The following is an 8071-nucleotide window of genomic DNA, read 5'->3' on the forward strand; positions in this document are numbered from 1 at the left end:
CAGCTGGGGTGGCCCTTCAGAGATACCTCTACTTGGGACCAGGGAGCCAGGCCTTTGAGCACCACAATGACCAGTCATCAGAAGGCAATCACCAGGGACAAGGGAAGAGGTAAGGCAGCTCCCTTGGCAAGAGAGCAGCTGGGGTGGCCCTTCAGAGATACCTCTACTTGGGACCAGGGAGCCAGGCCTTTGAGCACCACAATGACCAGTCATCAGAAGGCAATCACCAGGGACAAGGGAAGAGGTAAGGCAGCTCCCTTGGCAAGAGAGCAGCCTCTGGTGAGGGGTACAAGCAGCACTCTTAGTAGGTGGGAATATCAGAGCAGTGAAACAGGGAAACATGAGCAGCATCCCATAATAATCACCCCACTTCCTTCCAACTCACTGCTTTCAAAGAAATTCAAAGTAAATATTTGGTCAGAATAGCTGCCTGGTGGTGAGGTAACAAAAGATTTGTTCTCAATGCGGAATCTCCACTCTAGGGCTACTTCAGTTCTCTCTCTCTCTCTCTCTCTCTCTCTCTCTCTCATTCTTGCTCTCTCTCTTTGTCTCTCTCTTTCCTTCCCCTTCTCTCTCTTTCTATTTCTCCTTAGGGATATCAATTAGGGTTAAGCTTCCTATCTTCTCCAATACACTTTAACAGACCAGGCTAATATCCTCGGGAGATATGTGCTGAAATGAGCTAGACTGATGATCAACAAATTTTTTCTGTAAAAGGGGAGATAGTGAATATTTTAGAACTTGCAGGCCTAATAGTCTGCATTCCAACCACTCAGCTCTGCTGTGTTTATCAAATCAGCCACAGACAACACATAAAAAAACAGAAGTTGTATTCTAATAAAATTTTATCTATAAATATAGGTAGCAGCCCAGTTTTGGTCTATGAACTACATTTTGCCAATTCCTTAATAAAAAACCTGAAAGAGATAATTACCATAGAAGAAAGAAAAGAAAACCATAAACAGTATGCCATCTAAAGCAGAACTATTAGAACAGATAATTGAGAATTTTTCTATAAGATATGAACTATTCTCAAAAGATAATGAAAAATATTGGCAATATTAATCAAAAACAAGAACATAGAAAGCATAAAAGTTGAAAAATGAGATATGAGTTAAATACAAGTTTAAATAAAGACTCAGTAAATGGAATAAATAGAAGGATGAATACAACCTAATAATAAATGAATGCACTGGAATATCAGTGAAAATCTTCCCAAAGGATAGAGAAAGCATAAAGAGAAAGGAATTATGCAAAGAAAACATAACAGATGTTGCACACAGTAGGTGTGCCAATAGCTTGGTAACAGAGTGTTAGACTGCTGGGGAAGGGGCACGTAGGAATCACTGGAAAGAAAACAATGTTTTAGGAAATGATACAATATTTCCTGGAATTAAAGGAAGAAGACTTCTGGTTAAAGTCCTCATAGATTGACAAGGAAAAGCCCATACTTAAACACATAAAAGAAATTTAAGAACATAAATTAAAAGGGGGAAAATATACAGCTTTCAAAAATAACAAAACACAATAAAGTACAAGAATCAGAGAGACAATGTAATCTTTTTTTATTTTATTTTATTTTTATTTTTTTACTTTTAATTTTTTATTTTTTATAAACATATATTTTTATCCCCAGGGGTACAGGTCTGTGAATCACCAGGTTTACACACTTCACAGTACTCACCAAAGCACATACCCTCCCCAATGTCCATAATCCCACCCCCTTCTCCCAAACCCCCTCCCCCCAGCAACCCTCAGTTTGTTTTGTGAGATTAAGAGATCCAGTCCTGCATCAGTCTCCCTGCTGAGCAAGGACTCTGTCTACCTCCTTCACCTCCCCATGCGTGTGCTTGCTCACTCTCTCTCTGACAAATAAATAAATAAAATCTTTTAAAAATTTTTAAAAAATAAAATCTTGAAAACATTAGAAAAGATTCTCTCTCTCCATCTCCTTCTGCCACCCTCTTGTGTGTGTGTGTGTGTATACACATATATATATCTAATGTATCTAATATATACATATATATTAGATGGTTTTACTCTTGAGTTCTATGAAGGTTCAAAGAATAATGAATACTTATATTACACAAATAATAAATTGTGTCTAGCTTTTTACTTTCACTGTTGATAATGTAACTGTTTCCACAACCAGAAAATGAAATAAAGAATAAAATTCATTTAGAATGTTGGAAAAAAGTAAATGCAATAATTCCAACTAGAACATCAATTAAATAATTGAATCTGATGGCATGTGTTTTAAAAAAATCAAGCAAAACTAAAATGTATCCCAATAATACAAAAATTGATCAATACTATAAAATCCTACTAATGTAATATACCAATCTACAGTAAACATTCCATATAATAGAAAAAAGTTAGGAAAACAAAAAACAAACCATCATTCTCCAATAACTGATTACTCTTTAATATAAAATATAATAAGTTCAATGCAATAAAGAAAGCTAAGGGGGGAAATAAAAGGAGCATAAGACCCATAAAAATTGTCACTTTGGCAGAAGACATTTTCATCTACATAGAAAGCCAGCAGAATCTATAAACAGACCATTTAAAGCAAACAAGAGAATTCAATAAAGTGATTTAATTCAAGATAAATTCACAAAAATAAAGGTATCATTTTTACACTAGAAACATCTTCAAATTATCAAACATGAATGAATTTTATTATTATTGTTCATGTCAAGCATCTTGGAGAAGGTAATGTGTCCTGGGTTCCACGGTTTTCAAATTTACAAATTTTTCTGATTAAAAGGTCAATGTGTTTTTGCCATTAAAAAAAGAAGCTCATGGAAATGTATATTGTTTTAACATTTACCAAAATTGTCATTTTTAAACCTTTTGAAATTACCAAGAAACACACATCAGCTAAAAGTCAAAGGGATTACTATTAGATTTATCTTCATTATTTTTACCTAAGAATACATGATGAAGTCTTTGCAAAATGAAGAAAAGGATAATGTCAACCAGGGCAAAGACCCAGTGAGCAGTTACAGAACATGTTAAAACTCTCTTCTCTCTACTCCCTGTGCTTCCTTATTTAAAATAAAAGTAGTTGTTTTTTCCTTTTAAAATAAAAGTTGTTGTTTTCTCTCTCCAATTTAATCCTAGCCGTGCTTCTGTGTTTTTAACCTTATCATTCAAACAGTGTAAACTAATAAGCCCAGATCCTTATTTATAGCAATTTTACTATCACCCTTCATCAGAAAACGCAAGTGATCTTCTGAAGGACCTTGAATCCAGTAAGCACAAATCTGCATACTAGGGCAGTTGGTGCATTTAAAATTATAAGTTGGCTCATTGATTTCCTTTGACAGAAAACTAAAAGAAAGGAAAGTATGAGATTTTTTAAAAAATTGAGTTACATCAAAATTCCTGGTATTTGAAAGAGTATGCTCCATTGTTGTGGTAGGCAAATACCAATACAAAGATTTGTCAATAGTTGACTGACAATAGACAGGAAGAATAGAAGGAACTGTTATTCACCTTCAAGTTTCTATATTTTTTCTCTTTGGACAATCATATTGTACTCACCCCTCCCAAAGGATTTCCCATTTTAAGACCCAATATTCCATACAAGAAGTACACAGATGTAAGAGCATGTAAACTTAACAATAAGAAGTACAGAATCTGGTACAGCTGGGGATAATTAGTAAGAAAACAAGTTTAAGCCAAAAATAAAAGGAAGTTGGGTAGACAGATTTTTCTTTAGCCAGGCTTTGGGAGATTCGTGGAAGAGAACATATTTACAACCCCCACCCCTTTCTCTTCCATCCCGAGGAACCTAGCAAAAGAAACTCCATCTTAAAATCACCAGACAATGATGCTTATAATTCAGCTGAGATTCTTCTCATGAAACAGGTTGGATTCTAATAACATTAGAAAAACCAGTAATTTCTGAGGCTTTATTTATCTTTTCAAGCCAATTCTGAAACTTAAACATGATATTTGAAATCCTGGACCAGTCATTCCAAATGACTATATTCCTTTTAATCTTTCATTTTCTGTACCTGAATGCTAGTGTTGATAGTGTAATATTACTGTTCTATAAGCACTAACTGCTTCAGTTAGTTTCTTATTAAAACAAATATTCTCCTGAGTTAAGAATTCAATGAGATAGTGATGCTTTCATAAAACTGAACTTATTAAGATTTTATCTAATTCAATAGTAGCATCAGCATCTGCTTTGAATCAAGCAGATGGTTATCAAGGGATGTAGATCTTGCTTACAATCAATTCCTAGTCTCAAGGTCCTTATAGTTTAGCTAATAAGACATAGATCGTACTTTTTCCTAATGATTAAAATGTTCCATGGTTGGGAATGCTATGCATTAGATATCTGCACTTTTTATCTATCTTCCAATGGGATATTTTGCCATTTGGTGGATGGAAAATATTTCTAATTTTATGTTTCCTTTCTGTTGCCATTGAAGCAGTGTGCAAATATTGAAGAAATTAATAATAATGAGAATAACTGGTTGAACATAATTGTATATTTATCAATCAGATTATTTTTAAAGATTTGGGTAAATCAAGAGAAGTCATACATACCCAATCTTTTTATGAACCAAAAGAAACTGAATTTGTTCTTATGACGCCAACTTAGATTTATACAAGCTTGAATGTATTTTTCTTTTAATCCATTTGCTACTCATTAAACTATCAATATATATTCCCCCCAAAATTTGAAATTATGTTAATTTATGATATTTGGGCAAAGGCCTTGGTCTTCAGCTTTTCTTTAAAGCTGAAACTGTACCCTAAATACTTAAACTTTAAAATTCTCCAAAAGATATTATCACAGGTTCACCAAAGGTTAATAAATAGCTATAAGTCGGCATCTAAATGTGAGGTAAGGAAATGCAAGTTTTTTGTAATTTTTCCATTTTGAATTTTACCCTTTATTTCCTGACATCCTTCTTTTTCTGTCTACTTTATCTCTCTTACTTCTAAGTACTTCCTCTTCCTTTTGGATGCATTATTCCTGTTAAGTTTTAATGTTGACATTAAGACTAGATGTAAGGCTTATTCTTTGCTTAATCTTCAAGAATCAGAGGACGAATATACAAATATTTACATAATTTTTACTTAGTGAACTACTTAGATATGGCCTCAGGGCTGTTCAATTTTGTACCCATTTCAATAATTTAACAGAAATGCTGAGACAATTCTCTAATTCTGTATCTACAGTAGTCTTGAAATTTGAAGAAAATGTTTTAATATCCAACATCATTTTTGAAAACTTTTAAAACACTTCATTTTTAGAACATCTTTGGTTATAATTTCAAGAAAAAAAATTATCAGAAGAAATATAATTATTTCTTAGTCCAAGAGTAATATTGAACAGATCCCCTAATTCCACTTTTTCAAAAATATTTTAAAAATATACACCTCAATACTCTCTTTGAGTAAAATTACAGAGGTCTTCAAGGTTACATAAAGATTAGAGCGATTGCAGTTCTCTTCAACAAATATTTGGAAAGTGTCCACTTTGTGCACGTAAACTGGGAGGTTTCCAAACCAACATGTAAAATATACATTTTTTTAAAATTAAAATTGTGATTTAAGAACATTTAATCCTTGGTATGTTCCCAATATATTCTATAATTAAAACTTTACAACAAAAATCAAGTATCTCTCATTCAAATTTCCAACAGGATCACAACTGACAATTGACATTTATTCTATTTAAAGGTCGCTCATAGAACATTCCAACATTGAATACTGCTTGCTATTGGAAAAATTCTTTCCTTTCTAATGCAGCAAATGTTCAGCCCTGACACATGCATGGCAAAGACAGCCAGGTTGCACAATGATCCAAACCCTTGCCAATTCCTTGGCACAGGACTCCTGAAACTTTACGTGCTCCCATGGATCTTGGCCTCTGCCATGCTGTTTAAAACCACAGAGCCCTGACTGCATTCCATCACTAAAGAACAACTCTGATTCCAGGTAATCACTCAACACTCAGGTCTTTCCCTTATCACTACCATTTTTCCAAAATAGAGACCCTCTGTCTTTTTTGTTCCTCATTCTGTCAGGGACAAGTTCCAGATTGACACCGCTCTTTAGTCTTGGATCTTTTGTCTTTTTGCATGTTTCTCTTCCCATTCTGGATGCCTGTCTTTATAAGTCAGGTTAAACTGACTAAGAAAATGTTTAAATTTCTTTCAGTGTAAATGACAGTTTGCCTATAGCAATGATTAATCGTTAAATATATTTCTTCATAAGCTCTCATTTTTTAGAGGGATGGAGTTGGTCATTGCTTATAAAGAAATGTGGCCTGTTCCCTTAGTAAAATCATGGAGTCTGCTCAAAGATTCTCTCTCTCTCTAGGCGCCTGGGTGGCTCTCTCTCTCTCTAGGCGCCTTTGCCCAAAGCCGCATGCCTTTGGCTCAGGTCATGATCCCAGAGTCCTGGGATGGAGCCCTGCATCGGGTTCTATGCTCTCTGCTCTCTCCTCCCTCTTTCTCTGCCTGCCTCTCTGCTTACTTGTGATCTCTCTGTATCAAATAAATAAATACAAAAAATCATTAAAAAAAAAAAAAAGTTTCTCTCTCTCCATTTGCTCCACCCTACCACTCATGGGCTCTCTCAAATAAACTAAAGTCCTAAAACAAAAAAGGTGTTGAAGCTTCCCTTAGACTTCTTAGAATGCTAGTTCTTTGATTTTTGAGATGTTACGTAAGAAGCTGGGCTATTCTGACATTGGCTGCTAAAGAAACTCTATAGAGAATGCTCAGATCACCTGGAGAGAGGAAGAAAGATCCAAACAGCCTCAGCTATTTCAGTCCTTCGGGATTTGAGTTACTTCAGCTGAGGCTCCAGACATCGGTGATCAGATAGGAGTCTTCTTTACTTAACCCTACACAAACTGCAGATTCATAAGTAAAATCTGTAATTGCTGTTACTTTGAGTCATTAATGCTTTATTTCTGGGGGACAGAATGTTATGCAGTAATGGATAACTGAAACATCTTCTGTTATCAACTATTGGTTATATGAATTTGAAATCTTTACAGTTGTTGGAGAGTTTCTGTATCTTCCTCATGTAATGATATAATTGGAGCCATTATGAAGCCAAATTGCAAAGCAGGTAAAACTTGACTCTGTCAAGTCTTCTTTCTCAAATATATATGTTCTCCACCTATGACCTTTTCTTCCTGCTCTTCAGTTTCATAGGGACCTAATGTTCCCCCCTGGACCACTTCTTCCTGACTTTTCCAGCTAGATCTTGCACTCAAGGAACACAGTCTTAAATTTATCTTTTGTTGGTGGTGGTGGTGTTGTTGTTGTTGATGATGATGATCTGTAGTCGTGACTGGTAACTCCCACTTGTTTATTTCCTGTATTTCTTTGTCATATTCTTTTCTTACCACTTCTGTATTGGTTCTAAACTACATTAGTCACCCTCTATACAACATACATAAGTCTTCTGAAATGTAAATCCCATTACTAACTTCCTTCCCAACCCTCCCTCTTCCATGCATCATATACCCGCCACCACTATGTACACACACACACATAGAGTAGTCTTAAAAAAAAAAAAAAAAGGTTTAAACTCTAAAATATTCTATGTGGTACTTAAAGACTGTGTCCCTAAGTTCCTTTCTAAGACTTCCTCTCTCACCATTACCCAACTCAGCTGATCTCCTAATGCTATGAAATACTCCTAGTTCCTCAAACTTAATGTGTACACTCTCTTCTCTAGGTCTCTTCAAAAATTTATTTCTTGAGATCCCATACTCTATAGAATTCACTGGATCTCTTTGTCTTTCCTCACATGTTTTTACTTCTAATTTTCCCCTATCCGTCAGTAAAAACAACTATTGAAATAAAGGCTTCCTGGATTCCTCTCCCTTGATATTGATCATGTAATAGTTCTATGTGGTTCCATAGAGACTACAGTTATCTTTACAACAATGGCTGATATTACTATTTAACTGATGGTATAACCTCAACATCTAAGTCCTAGCGCAGCTATTTCTTCACTGTCCCTTGTAACCCAGTGCTCCCTGGACAGAGTGGGCAACAAAGTCTGTTGGATAGATAAATTT

Source organism: Mustela nigripes, chromosome 2 (assembly GCF_022355385.1).
Source record: "Mustela nigripes isolate SB6536 chromosome 2, MUSNIG.SB6536, whole genome shotgun sequence".
Taxonomy (NCBI): Eukaryota; Metazoa; Chordata; class Mammalia; order Carnivora; family Mustelidae; genus Mustela; species Mustela nigripes.